This window comes from Bidens hawaiensis, unplaced genomic scaffold, assembly GCF_021521415.1.
Source record: "Bidens hawaiensis isolate Kalapana, Puna unplaced genomic scaffold, B.hawaiensis_p1.1 tig00010432_1, whole genome shotgun sequence".
Taxonomy (NCBI): Eukaryota; Viridiplantae; Streptophyta; class Magnoliopsida; order Asterales; family Asteraceae; genus Bidens; species Bidens hawaiensis.
The window spans coordinates 325,113-341,422 of NW_027491794.1; the positions used below are offsets into that span (position 1 = coordinate 325,113).

General features: G+C 33.0%; 1 long non-coding RNA gene across 1 annotated transcript; it reads left to right on the forward strand.

Annotated features, from left to right (window-relative positions):
* Positions 1-6,692: 6,692 nt before the first annotated feature.
* Positions 6,693-8,036, forward strand: LOC143535188 (uncharacterized). The gene is made up of 3 exons (XR_013135671.1): positions 6,693-6,978; positions 7,065-7,439; positions 7,679-8,036. It is a non-coding gene; the product is annotated as an uncharacterized LOC143535188 (long non-coding RNA).
* The last annotated feature ends 8,274 nt before the right edge of the window (positions 8,037-16,310 follow it).

Sequence of the window (16,310 nt, forward strand, 5' to 3'; positions counted from 1 at the left end):
TGAAGACTATAGTAATTTTCCAAGAAAATATCTTCATGTCATGTTATTCATGTACTCTACGGTAACATGCCTATTAAAGGCCAACAATATATCCTTGTGATATATCATAAATTTCTTTCCAAAAATGAATTCAAAGCAACCAGCCATATCCTTATTATCTTCCTCCCGTAGCCATTTCCTATTTTATGCACTTATTATAATTCTAAATTTCACCTCCATCTCAACTTCCTATGGCCGCGGAAATGAGACCGATCATCACGCTTTGGTCATGATCAAGTCCATGATCTCTCAAGGAGCTCTAACCTCATGGAACGTGTTGCAGAGGTGGCAAAGTCAGGTGATGATTTCAAACATGCAAGAAAAAAAGGTGGTTCATGATGAGACAGGTAAGACTAGTAAGGAGAAATCGTCAAAGAAGGAGACTGTGAGGAAGCCACCGGGGTTTGAAAATGAACAAAGAAGATTGGCATGCTTTGGGCCAAGATAGAGTGTCATGGACAGTGTACCACTATGTTGGAGGAGTAAGAAGAACGAGGTGGAGGAAGGTAAGCACTCCATTAGACCACTATAACCGCCAAATCAGGTAATGGTCCGGCTGAAGACCTTAACAAAAACTTAGCGCTAACCGGGAGGCAACCCGGCCTTGTATTCAGGTACATGTATATTTTGTAGTTGAACTTTGTGGGTGTAGTTCACTATAAACCCTCACGAGACCATACTCGTCCACCCGGGCTACCGGGGGGGTTAAAGGGCTTGTTGCATACGCTAAATGCAATCGTGATTCCTACGAAAGTGAGTTAGGTCTTTTAACATTTTTACTCGTTTAACAAATTTGGTCATGAAATTTATTAATCTCGGTTGGTAATTTAAAATTAATGGTTTTGCAAACGGTTTAAAAGACCTATATTTTTAATATTTGTGAGAAGCTTGCTTCTACACGTGTGTGAGTTTGCAGATTTTCTTTTGAGAGTTGAGGAGGTAAGGTTCACCAAGAGATCACCGAGGGCACGAAAGTTGCACATGAGAGTTATATTTTCTATCAGGTGATTTCGTTTTCATAACCTTCTTTGTTTTATTAGTTTTTGTGTTAAAAGTGTAATTGTATTTGTGTATATTTAATAACTGCCATCACATTAGGCCCGGTTTTAAAATTGTCAAAGTGAATTTTAAACCCCGTCCCTATTTTATGTCTTAAATTTTAAACATTGAGGACAATGTTTGCCTCAAGTGTGGGGATGGGGGAGAAATTGAAATTTAAAAGTTTTCATGTTATTTTAATTAAGATTTTTTTGCACAAAAACGGAAAATGATAGAAAAATCGAGGATTATTTTTCAAAATTATTATATAATATGAGATAAAGAAAACGGGAACACACTTAATTTGGGATGTGTCGGTAGGCTCAGCCGTGAGAATGAAAGGATAATTTGGTTGTTGACCTAATTGAACTTTAAATGCTTGATTTTTAGTGGGAAACGCCTTCAAGGTTTTGTTTGTTTAGCTAAGCCTGTGTAAGGACTGGAATGAAAGATTAGGCCATACTCAAGCCTTTCTATTAGATTTGATCACCAAAAATATATTTTAATAGGAATAGTCTATAGTATAATAGTTAGATAGGTTTAACATTAGAGTATGCTAAATGTCTTATGATATAAACATAAATAAAAAAACTGCTAGTTAAGTGGCTAACACTTCATAAGCGTATGGTTTTATGGCCTTAAATCCTATATTGATGGGATGTCCCAGGGAACGGAGACCATGGGTCGGTATGCGGTTTATCATCTGGGTATGCCTAAATCCTAAGTGGATTTATGTATATTAAAAAGAGCTCAAAGAGCAAACCCGCAGTTATCTGCCAATTCATAAGTCAATAAACATGATCACAAAAAGTGATTTAAAAGTACAAATTCACTACTGACTTGATCATCCACGCTGTTAGTCATATGGGGTTCTAGTGCTCGCGTCTCATTACCATTAAGAAACGGATCACACGGGACACGTCATATGTAAGCCCTACAGATGAATTCTGCCTACTCATGTATGGTGATGGACTTCGGGGTATTGCTTGATAACGGGGGTATGTCATGTAGTGGGGGCTATTTACTAGTTGGTTACCTAATTGTACCTTAATTGTATCTAATGACCATTTTGGTATACTTTAATGCTTAAGTTTGGGTTCGATAAGAATATCCAAGATTGTCTTAGCTATTACATATGGGCTTAAAAGTTATACACATGTGCAAAATTTTGATCGTCTAATCTTAAGGTTTAAGTCAAATTGGGGTGGTCTTGTTCGGTAAAAGTATAATGACGCATGGTAAGGCGGCTTTAGGGTTTTGAGGTGTGGGTTCCATTTTAATCACATGAATTAATAAAACTGTCGCACATTATTTTTCCCGGTAAGTATTAAGGCATGGGTTTAAGTGGACAACAATATCAGCAATCGCGGTTTTTGTGTTCTTTGCGCTTAATTAAGATAATCTATGAAGTATTTTGAGAATGATCTCTGATTCTGATTCCATTGCAAAGTCTTTTTCGGGACGAAAAAGGATAAGTGTGGGGATGTGATGGTTGGGTAAAAGTTAGTTAATTTTATATATTAATTAGTTATATTTAGGTAAATAAATGAATGAACGTTGGTACTTCAAGCATTGCTATGTGTTTTCAAGACATTGGAAGTTATGGAGCTTAAACGAGCTAATTCAGAGCCATCCAGATGAAGATTAAGCAAGCCTCGAGATGATGGAAGCATGGGGAAACATGTATTGAGGGTTAAGAAGGATTCAGGAGAGGGTTGGATGAGAAACATGAGGCCGAAGCGAAAACTAAACAAGATGGGTCACCAGGAAAGTGTCTTTTAGTAAAACGGACATATCTCGGCATAGAAAATGAGTTACAGAATCCATAATATATGAATTTCATGTTTCTCGAAGAGAGGAATCTGAATTTGAAGTCAGTTGTCACACCCCCAAATTTCCACTAACGGAGTTTTACCGTAAGGCGGGTGACAAACCAGGATCCGAACACATTAATCACACCAAACGATATCTATATGGTCTTAAAAGTTTTAACAAATCAAAATAAAATGTTCAGAGTACTTAAGTGCTAGTGCGGAAGCTAAACAAAGTGCGGGAGCCATCTCCCAAACAAGTTTAACTAATTCATGGCGCTACAAGCGCAAAACCAATATCAAATAAATGTTTTCAAACTTAAACCAATGCGAGTCCATGCATGCAATGTTATCCTAATCCAAGTGCTTGCTAGTGACCTGAGGAAAACATGCTAAAAAGAGTCAACACATATGGTTGGTGAGTTCACAGGTTTTCAAAGTAAGTTATGCTCTATCAGTTCATAAACATTTATAAATAAAAGTGGCCCATGGTTAACTACACTTAGTTAACTCGTCGCCGCATAGTGTTATGTTTCCATCACGACCGAAGCTGACTAGTTATTGCCTCAAGTCAAGTATTGCCAAAACTTAACAATGTTTGGTCAAAGTTACACCCCGTTCGACCTCCAGTCGAGAATAATGCAGGGTGGGGTTTGTCAAACCCAATAGTACTATTTAAATTTACCACGCCAGTTAACCTTAGTTAACGGTCCGATGTTCGTGAGGACTTTCCATGGCAAAGAAACACTACGTTATAAGAAACCAAACGGTTGTGTAAAGATTTAGAGCAAGTAAAGTAAAACAGTTTTGCATGTTTCATCCCCCAAAGGAAAGGTATAAAAGTGGGGCCGTAAACTCACCTTGTTGGTGCTTCGGGTATTACACAAATCCGACCGAAGTAAATGCGTCACGTGCTAAGACCCTAAAAATGCAAGTACGTAAGTAACTTGTGGGATGGTTCCTAGAACCACTAGTATCCAACAATCTCCCATTGTTTTTAAAAAGACTTTTGACCAAAGTTTGACTTTTGTTGACTTTGACTAAAGTTGACTTTGACTAAAGTTTTGACCTTTGATTAAAATATTGACCTTTGACTAAAATATTGACCTTTGACTAAAAGGTTGGACTTAGAATGTTTACCTTATAATTCTAGTCACACTTAATCAATCATCAAGTATACACACTTAGCCATATTCCTTGCAATTCTATGATCAATACACTTTCACAACATCACAAGCAAGACTAACTATTTAGTCAACTAGTTCTAAGTTGACTTAAAAAGTCAAAGTTCTAATTTACCACAACTAACATATCACAATTTGCAATTATCTCAATTCAACCAAAACCTTTATCACCTTTAACAATTTATACCACCTAAACCGATTTTTCTCATCAATCAAAACTCACAATTAAATTACCAAATAAATCACACATGTACACATCAGTATTAGGTTCAACATATATTTTTCTCACAATTTTTGGATTTACCAATTCGTCCAGAATATTCATATACTACAACAACATGATTTATATTTCTACAACAACACAGCAGTAATCAAAAATTTGTCAAAAATTCCATATTTGTCAAATTGATGCAAGACCAATTGGACTAGATTCCTAATTTAATTTACAACATCCTAGAAGTAGAATTATATCCATATCTATTTTTATCATCAAGTTATGAAATTTACAACTCAACTCAGAATTATTTTCTCTAATTTAGATTTGCATCCTGATTTTGTAAATTAATAAAAAGTATTCAAACAGTGTCCAAAAATTAAGATTTCGGACTTTCTGAAAACTAGATTCAAAGTACATGTTCATAGAATCAAAAATCGATCAAAAACTCAAACATATCATCAAGTTATCAACAATCCAAATCCGTAACATCTAATCTGCCAATAAACAGTTTTAACCACAATCAACTACAAATCACAACTTTTCTATCCTTTTGATTCAAAATCATCAAGAAACATTTATGATTCAAAATCATCAAGAAACATTCTTACCAAATCAAATTTCATGTCTTATTTTTATCCATTTGATTTCATAAGAAAAGTAAAAACACATGTATTTATAAAAGACTCAAAAATACTAATCAAGACACATACAAAAATCCTTTTTACTTGTCAAACTTTGATCATCCCCTTTCATGATCCAACCATTTGGATACAAGGTTCATATGAATTAAAAGAAAAAGAAACATATAAACATAATAATCTACTCACTTTGCTTGATCAAATGCTTAAATCCTTGTTTACCAAAATCACCAACTCTTGTGTTATGGAGAAAATACTAGAAGATGATTGTTTGTATGAAAGAAAATGAGAGTATGTGTGTGTGTGTGAGTATCACGGCCAAAGAGAGAGGAAGAGGGAAAGGAAAAGGTGTTGGCATCCAATAGTTGTAACCTCCTTGTTATTAACAACCCTTTATGATTGATTTAATGAATAAAATTACTTAGGTTAACTTTTATTAACTCATGTGTGACATGCTACATATTTTAATAAACATTTCCTCTGTAACATAACCTAAGGTTCCATTTAAATAATAAACATGTTACATGACATACAATATAACCTATTTAATCATTTAGCTTACTTACAATCACATCATCATGTAATAACCATAATATAACATATTAATCACATAGCACATTATACTTATCATACATGTTATATGACATGTTTATTATAACATGCAAGACGAGTTTATTATCCTAGTTATAATTAGTCACTTATCCTTGTTTAAGTCACCAATGACACGTTGACTTAAATATACGCATACATGACATTACATGTACAAGAGTTCATACTCATAGTTAACAGAACTAACTGAGTTTATAGACATAGTCAACAGGATTTAACTGGGTTTAGTTAACAGAGTTAACCTGAAATTTGCAATTGTCACATCAGTTGCATCTTCGCGATAACTTCGCGATACGCGAAGATGCTCAATGTCGGCAAAAGTTAGGGTTTTCACTATATAAACGATTTTTTGACCCTAAATATTAAGACTTCCAGAGACAGAAGAGGTGTTCTAGGACAATTTTCAGCCATCCCGAAGCTTTGTGCTACAATCGTATGTTCATCAAGATAAGTGCTTTAACGATTATGTCGATGCCCGGCTAATCGTGTGTGTTCGTTCTAGGCTAAGGTTTTGTGTAATATACTGTTATGATCAGATTCTTGTGCTTCATGAATATAGCTTGATTAATTTTATATGATTTGTCTTGCTTAATTAGTATTTGGTTGATTAAAGCTTGAGTTTGCGATTATTGATTTGTGTAACGTTTGTTTGGTTGTCCATCAACACTTAGGGTTAGGCTCTTGTGTCATTGGACTAGAATCATCAAACCTTATCATTGAGTTAATCATCTTAGACATAGAGTTGGTAATTGTGGTGTCCGGGTGCATTTGTGTCAACAATTCAGTTAGGGTATCGTTTGTCGTCATAAATCAAACCATAGGACTAGCAATTATTATAAAACCAAAGACTAAAGAATCTAGAATGAATACTTTTTAAATAATATTGTTTACAAATCTTTTTAAGTAATAATTAGTTTTAATTAAATCTTTTCATAAAAACCGCTTGAGATCGTCTGTCCGCTTACATTATAATTAGTTATAAATTAAATAAACTTGCACTTTCCTTGAGTCCTTGTGGAGACGACCTTACTTACCCGTACTTATTATAGGTATTTAAGTCTTAAAATTAATTGTTTGAGTAGACCGCGACAGCCTACGTCAATGCTCAAGTATTGACTTTCAAGGAAATGATTTCAAAGCTTTGGTATACGAGTTCATGCCTAAAGGGAGTTTACAAGATTGGTTGCAATCAAGTGAAGGCACGTCCGCACTCGGCCTTCTCCAGAGAATAAATATTCGCATTGGTGTAGCATTTGCACTTGATTATATTCACATTCATTGCATACCAGCTGTTGTTCATGGTGACTTGAAACCTAGCAACATTCTACTCGATGATGATATGGTGGCTCATGTTGGAGATTTCGGGTTAACTCGTTTACTTGGAACTTCATACCCAGAAAGCACAACTGGAATTTGAGGAACAATAGGTTATGTTGCTCCAGGTAATTAAATTTAACTTTTCATATGTACTTACTCATAGTATTACATTATTACCTTTATTTCTAAAATACTTGCTTGTGAATTACAGAGTATGGTCTCGGAAATGAGATGTCAAGTAGTGGAGATGTCTACAGTTTCGGAATCTTATTACTAGAGGTTATGACAGGAAAAAAATCGACTGACGATATTTTTAAAGAGAGCCTTAGCCTTCATAAATTTGCTTCCATGGCCTTGCCAGACGATGTAATGGATGCCATTGATGCTAGTATGCTAAATATTTATGAAGAGAATGAAACTTTTATGCTAAACAGGGAAGAAAATGTAAAGAAAATTAAGGAGTGTTTGGCTTTAATATTGAATATTGGAATATCATTCACCCTTGATTCTCCATCAGAAAGGATGGATATGAAAAGGGTTGTACAAGAATTGCAGCATATTTTCGATACAATTCATAATGTTTGAGGTAAAGATTTTATGATTCACAGCATATTGATTAAAGTAGGCGTAATGTGAATGTTCTTTCAGGTCTAACACCAAGCTTACATGGGGAGTTTTCGTATTAAATAAAGTATCATATGAAATTGTGAGTCTTCATTATTACTCTGTGGTGCGTGTTTGTTAGTTTGTTTGATTTCTTGTTGAATAAAGTGTATGAGGTTAGTGTTGAAGAGCATTCACAACAGGTTCTCTATATTATTTAAGGTAAGTTTTATATGTTTCACAACACTATCTTGATTAAACTAGGCCTAATGTGTACATTCTTTCAGGTCTAACACCAAGCTTCCATTGGAGTTAAAAAGAACTACATCTAAGAGATGAGAGATGGTGTATTGTCGTTAAAAAATATAATAAAATGTGAGTAATCTTTATAACTTTGCCCATGCATGTTTGTTAATTTGTTTGATTTCGTGGTGAATAATGTATATGAGTTTTGTGTTGTAACCGTGAAAAGAATACTATATTGCCTTCTTGTGAAGAGTGATAGGCCCAGAAATTTTTTTAAAGGGGTCAGTGTCAAAATTTAATTCGGTCGATCCCCATGTAATGGCAGTGGATTCGCCAACGCTTGTGAAACATCAAGTGGTCTTAACACCAAGTCATGCATCATGATCAATGTACCAAGTAGTATTATGTTACCCAGACTTAAAATATATATTAGGTGGGGGCCTAGAAAGTTTGCTCGTGAAGTTGTACAAATTTTCGGGTTAGACGTATTGCTAAATATATTTAATAATAAACAAAAACAAAAACAAAACATTTGACCAGAATATGATTTCATGGTCTGTACTTAAGCCAGCGTCTAAAATTTGGCCTTTTACGTTGTATATAAACGCAAAAATATATGGTGTCGGTTGAACCGACAGCATATATGTAGATCTGCGAGGGTCTATAGTCTTTTAGTCAGTACATTGGATGTGTTAGGTGTTACGAATTATGGATACGGGCCTGGTTGGAATGTTTGTGTTCTTATCAACACTAGAAGGTCAAACGGGCCCGCTTGTTAGTCCGAATTAGTTAAGTTAGAATTTTTTAGAAAACCGAAACCGAATTATGGTAAAACATGTTGGGTACCTGTTAGCAGATCTTTGTTGTTGGTGCGGGTCTGCACGGCCGGCTCTTGGGTGGTGCAACCCGGACAACCGGCCGGGGCACTTGGCACAAAATTTTATATACATATGAGGCGGATTTAGAGCTTGACTACCGGAAAGCCGTGTTTGCAGATACAAATTAGTAAAGCAATTGATCAGTGCCCACCGTCAATATTATGCTTCTTTGGGCATCTAAAGTTAGAAAAGAGGAAGAAGAAAGACATAATATTTATGAGTTTTCCGGCCAAGGAGGCGACTCTATGCCATGAAGATCAAAGAAAGATTAAAAGAAGAAGAAAAGTAACTTTATAGGGCTATGTGTTTGATTCTAAATTTAGAGAGAAGGGAAAATAGGCCAATGGCTACAAACAGTTTATCCATTACTTTTCTTAAATATATATTTCTTTAAGTGATTTTATTTTTTATTTGTAATTGAAGTAAATATAAATTTTCTTTACTGGATATTATCGGAGCATTTAACATTTTAACTTACACTCACTAAATTTAATTATATAAATTATTACTTTCATTAATAATTTTCCAAAAGTATATAACCTTTTGTTATTATTTTCATGTGTAGAAATAAAATACTAATACTAACAGAAAATATGGCCTATTATTTTCGTTTAAAAAAATATCTTATATATTTCGTTACTCGTTAGGGCCTACGGGCCCTTTTTTAGTGCTCGTCCTAGGTATTTAAATTCTCGGAGACGGCCCTGCGGGTCTGCAGCAGCTCGTGTGGCAGAAAGTTATGGTGATATGCAGGTATTTTGTCTTTATGTATTGGGACCGCCCACGTGTATTTTGCTAGTATTATAGAAGCTTGGTGACTGCCTGTCTGCATCTTATATTGCTTCGAAGTGCAACTATTGAGTAGCACCGGCTTACCTGAAGTGAGTCGATCAGTTTCGTAACAGATTTTGTTAAGCTATTTAATAACAGATTTTGTAGTTAAACTGCTGTTAACGAATGCTGTTAAACAGATTTTTGTTGTTAAACTGCTGTCGAACAGGCTCTGCCATAATATCTGTTAAACGACTTTTGCAATTAATTTTCCTTCTAATTTTAAAAAATGTGTAATGTTAACCCGTTCTAACGTATATCATTTTAAAAGTTAAAACCGCTTTAACAGCAAACTGTTCAGACTGATGTTAAAATTGTTATGAAAAACAAAAACAAAAAAGAAAACATTCGGAAAGCAACTGGTCGAATAACATAACAAAAAGATAAAACCAAATTAAATTTCAAATGTATAATAAAAGTACACAATCGTTGTTATAAATGCATAATAGAATCGGAGCTCGGTATAGTGGAGTCGTAGACCGAATTGGCCGATCATAAATGGGCTTTTCACATTCAAAGCTACTCATTTTTGAGCTCATAACTAAATCATGGACCCCCAAAGTTTCTTAGTTTCAAAAGTTTATTTGCGCTTATGTAAGTAAACTGATGATTGACCCATATTCATGCACCACCCCAATGATACTTTCGAGTAGTAAATGTCACGTGTCACGTATTAAACTGTATAGCGAAATGGGAAACTCAAATGGAAAGCAATAATGAGCGCATCATTGGTAACACAAACTTTCTTTCTTGTTAATCCGTGTGACTGGATTTTTGTTTTCATATACACAATTTATGTATGTATGTGTTTATGTATATTATATATTCATTTATGATTTAACAGATATGCTGCTTGATTTGAATATCAAGACATTTAATGTGGATCTAATGTGTTTAATTAAACAAACTGCCTTGTTCAACAAAAGTACTTTCTGACGCATCAGAGGTGAACTACATGAGTTTTTGTCACTTAAAAAACAAACATCATCTTTGGGCATTTCTTATGAGTACATATTTATATAATTTTATTTATAATACGTAGTTTTTGAATATAAAAATTTGGGTGATTTTTACATGTTTCCTATTGGCTAAACTTTTTAAGTCGGTCTGTTTATAAATAAGTGGATTTAATTTACATCTCTAGCATTAGCAATTATTGTTTTAATGATTTCATATGTTTGTTACATGGATTTGATAAGGAACTGATAAGAATCATAGTACTCCAGGGTGCATTGTCAAAGCTGAGTATGGCAGTTCGAATCTATCTGCGAGAAGTGATAAGGTTTGCGTTCTTCTTTAGTAAAAATTGAGTTAGGTCTTGTTTTGTCTCCATTGTTTGAATCTGTGATTTAAAAAGGGAATTTAGGGGGAAAAAAGGAAAGAAAAGCGAAGGTAAGTAATTAAACTCCACCCTCAAATTTACATTTTCGGGGGAAAAACTGAAATAAGAATTAAGACCACATAGCCTTTTGTAGTGATCATTCAGATTCATCAATATCATAAAAGAAAAATATCATTAATTATACCATCCGTTAAAAACTAAAAATTTTTAACTTTTTTTTTATCTTGTTATCATATTTATGTAAAGAAAGTTATTTAAAGGAATGGCTTTATGTTAAGCTATATTAGTTTGTAATGTGTAACATTTCATATTTGTGTAATGGCTTTTATTAAGTTATATTTAGTTATAACGGGTCAAAACAAATGTTAACAAGTCAACGTTTCTTAGAATGTATCATTACGAGTATAAATGGTTCATATTTGGATGTTGTAATTTAAATTGAGTTATATTTGCTTGTAAATTGGTAAAAGTCGTAATAAGATCTTTATATTAGGAATTAAACATTGATGTGTGGTTAGCGCGACTTTAATAATTACAAGTACACCGGTTGGTGGAGAAAATAGTTGAATTAGAACAGAAAATATAGAGAAACATGCTATGATGGAAAAAAACTGAAGAAAATTTCAACTAAGTGAAGATACGGGTTTATGTTGGTGAACTATATTTTGAATATATATTGTATAGTTTTTTGGATGGTTATTCTTGTTTTACATTTAGCTATTTGATTCTATTTAGTTTGAATATTTATTTTTTATGTGATATTTTATATTTTACAAAACGTGAAAATAACGTTTACATGAAAATATTGGAAAAAAAATATATAAAAAATTGATAAATTTCATACATAGCTAAATATGTAGCTAAAATCTTAAAAAAAATTCATAGCAAAATAATGCGGAAGTTTGTATCTACATTCATTGCAAAAATCATACAAAAGTTGTAGCTAAATTTCATAGCTGAATTGGTAGCAAAAATCATAGCAAACCCGTAGCTAAAAGAACCCATACAAAATTCCATTGTTTCAAAAACTGTAGCAAAATTCCGTAGCTAAAAAACTGTAGCAAAATTTCATAGCTAAAAGCGTAACAAAACTCCATAGCTAACAAGCTAAAGATCCGTAGAAAATATTTCTCTAGCAAATCCATAGCTAAAATAGCGACGTCTCTTTTTATAGCAAAAATGGTTGCAAATGATGATTCCGTAGCTAAAAGTCGTAACAAAAAAATTTGCTACGAGACTTGTACCTACGAACTAAATCCGTAGCAAAAGAGTCTTGTTATGGATTTGCAACGGATTTAGCACATGCATTATGTTATGTAATCAATCTAATACACAGTAATATTCAAGTCTCATACGCAAACTAGTTATTAAAGACTAGAAAACAATTTTAGGCTCCTAGTGATAACGGGCTACAGCGGTGAGTCTCTGAAAATCGTTAAAATTTTTGCGCTGAAGACAAACAAAATTTTGGCCTTGTGTAAATTGAATAATTAGGTTTAAACATTAAAAATGCATATTTTTTATCAAAATATATATAGGAAGTGTAGGAAGCAATGACAAGTTGTTTCCTGGAACTCTAGAAGGTTAAAATAAAAAGTCTTCGTTTCCTAGAAAGTGTAGGAAGCATTAGCAATGACAAGTTGATATACGGAAATTGAAATTTTATTACAAAAGGGTATAATTGTCTTTTGGTTTTACTTTGGTTTTAAAGAGTCTCCCTCCCTCCATGCGATTTCATCAAACAAACAATCTTTTTTAGTTCCGTTTGATTGCATATTTCTTTAGAATATATAATAGATGAAGAGCTCCACTCAATAATGTTCCGTATTGGAAGGAGTTCCAGTTAATAGTATTTTCTATTGTTTATTATTCAAATGGTATTCTACATTTCTAGGATTAAAGTCCAGTTGGAAATCTCAAGAATTTCAAGACTGAAATTGGTCCCAGATTGTACGTTTTACTATTTATTATTAATAATTCATTCAATCTCAAGCAGACATATAGTCAAGTAAACACAAAACACACGACATCATCTACACAGCAACAAAATAAAAAAAAATAATAATAATAAAAAAGTCAATACACGTGATTTGAAATCAATAATGGTATTCATCAGTGTGTTTTTATTCATCAATGATGGTACATTGTTTTGGTTCATTTATGTCACACCCCGACCAATGAAGGTGGAAACGTCGAGGCGCGACATGATTGCTCATTGCACAATGACACTATAAAGTTAGAATATTTAAACAACTCATTTAAATCCATATCATCATAATTAACACAACAATTGTTCATACAAAATGTCAAATAGATAGATAAACAAATAACTTGTTCTTTTATTTTCTAATATCCTAAAGCCAAGATAATAAGTTTCTTCAAGTAATCCAATCAAGCTAACATCAAACCTGTAACATTGCATAAAATAGAGTTTGTCAACACGAAGGTTGGTGAGCAATTTTCATAGTTTTGGACAATAAGTATATAGTATGAAATCCACAACTAGTATATGAAAACAATATAATAGCAACAATTTAGATAAATGAAACCGTCAATAAGAATACATTGATGACAATAATGAAATCGTCAATAAGAATACATTGACGACACCTTTCTATATGGGGATACCATATATACTCGGAATTAACGTATGATCATACTTTGATGAAGCTACCCGCCTTAGCATTCAAGAGGCTACCCGCCTTAGCATTCAAGAATTTGCACATAATCATGTAAAACATATAACACCAAATCGAGCATTTATTTAAGTAAACATATACAATACGTGTTGTGGTTTAAGACTCAAGTATAAATCATTTGAATTTGAATAAGTATGCAATGCCACCCCCAAAACGAAAGATGGAAAACGGGGGATGAAAAAGTACTCACATTAACAAGTAACTTGAAAGATAGTGTCGTGAATAATCGGAGAGATCGGTTTAACGAGCAAGACCTATATTAAACGGATCTTGTATTAGTAGGTAGTCTTGGAAGGGTTTAAAATAAAATACATGACAAATAAAGTAAATAAATAAAGTTCAGGATTTAAAATGTAAATATTTGAGAAATTAAAGAAACAAGTTTTGTAAAATAAGTTTACTCGAAACCGGGTCTCGGTATTCTATTCATTAGTTTTTTTCTTTTTTTTACTCAACCTATGTTAAGTAATAATGTGGGTTAAAATGCGATATTGCAAAACCTTTGGTTATAAGAATACCAAAACGAGGTTTAAACGAGTGTTTGGGTTTGTCGGTTCGAGACTTGATAATTGACCAAGCTCATAGTTAACTTCCCAAAATAATAAATGTTATGAGATAACTCAATAAAATCAAAATAGACTTAACCAAGTATGTAGTTCTATTGTGAAGAACCTTAACGTTCGTTAAGCGAGTATATGACCTTATCGGTTCGAACTTGTTATAAGATCAAGTTGGTTACCGACATGCCAAGTATGTTTAGAAATTAACTAAAATTGATTTAAAATATGAGTTTTGGTGGCTAAAAACACACTTGTGTGTCTTAAGCGAGTGAACTCGGTTTAGTTCGGTTTTTGGTTCGGTCCTTGAATCGGAATAAGACCGAGGATGGTTACCACATACCCAATTACCATGGAACTTGTAAAATAACTTATAAATAATAATACTCAAGTTTTACATTCAAAAAGTTAACAATAATGCTTTTAAACAAAAGTTCGGTTTTTGGTTCGGTCCTTGACTCGGAATAAGACCGATGATGGTTACCACATACCCAATTATCATGGAACTTGTAAAATAACTTATAAATAATAATACTCAAGTTTTACATTCAAAAAGTTAACAATAATGCTTTTAAACAAAAGTTCGGTTTTTGGTTCGGTTCTCAACTCGGGATGAAACCGAGGCTAGTCACCACATACCCAATACCATGGAACTTGACAAATATGAAAAATAAACTAAAATATGTAGAATTTAAGCAAGTATAACAAGTTATATGGTTAGATTTGTTAAATATATAAACAAGGACTACAAAGTCCTCCATGTAATCTTGCCTTACTAGTCCGACATTTCAACCGGCCGAGACCGGAGAAATGAAAGACCGAAGGTAAACAAGGAGTGTATATTATATATATGTTGTAACATCAAGCTTTAAGTATTGAGAAGTTAGTTAAAATGAAAGATTAGCTTATGAAGAACAACCTTAGAATTCAAGAATTTGAGAGAGAAATGAAGAAATGAGCAAGCACAAATGAAGAAGATGGATGTGTATATATAGGGTAAGTTGAATGGGTCTTTCATAAAGGGTGTTTCATGAAAATGGGTTGGTTATAGACCCAAGAAAGCACAAACTACAAATGGGTCATTCAAGTCTCCATTTTGGTAGTTTTAGTCCCTGGAGTTCGTTTTGAACGTTTTCGGGGAATTTTAAGAACCGAAAATGGTGTTTTTTTATCCAACAACTATAAAACAAATATTTAACATACAATTCATCATTTTGATAATATCGAAAGGTTCGAGATACAAAACGGGTCGGGTTTACATTAAGAATACAAGTATAAAATAACCCGAAATTGACAAATGTCACAATTTAGTTTATATAATGATGTGTGTTTTAGTTTAAACTTTAAAGTGGTAGTGTTTTAGTTCATACGATTGCATGTTCAATTATTTAGTATTATAAAATAGACGTGATATTGTTTTTGGTATGATGTTATATTGTGTTTTAGTTCATGATCTTTAAGATAGTGTGTTTTACTTAATAAAGTTCATCGTATTGTGTTTTAGCTTACCAAGATTTATGTGGAGTATTTTAGTTCATAACCATAGTGTTTTAGCTCATGCGTCCGGATGAGTTGTTTCTTCAAAATATGAAAAGATTTTTTTTTCTTGAATCAAGGCTAAGTTATAGGAAATGATATAACACATGACCATAATGCCCCTTTAAAGTAAAAAAACACAGTTTTAAAATATAACACACTATAATTTTTAGTAACTTTAATCTTAGTTATGAACCTCTACATCTAAGGGCTCACAATCTCCTATCTTTTTTAGATACATTGGTTTTCTTATTATAATAACCCCATCTTATATATATAACTAAAATTAAAAAGAATATTCGAGCCTATGTTATTGTGTTGGGCCGGAGTCGATCGGCCACCCGGCCCTGAGTGGTTGCTTAGGCCCACCTTGCTCATGGCTTGGCCTATTTTTAAATAAATAAAATATGGTTTAGAATATTACGTTAATATATCGCGTATTACAATTGAGCTATGTATTACAACAATGTCACGTGCATCAAATATATGAATTGTTCAATTAACAAAAGTTTAGAACGAATATTTTATTGTTTCAAAATAATAATCATATTTAACTAACATCAGTTCAAATTTTATTTTTTATTTTTACATCAAAACAGAAGACAAGCAGACAACAAACTGCGTCGCTAGACCTGTTGTTCCTTTTTGAATAATAAAACCCAATCTTTTAAAAACTATATTTAAATCTTGAAATCATAATATTACTATGCACGACCCATTGAATACGGGTAAGTAACTCCACATATTAAGACCGAGGAAACCAAA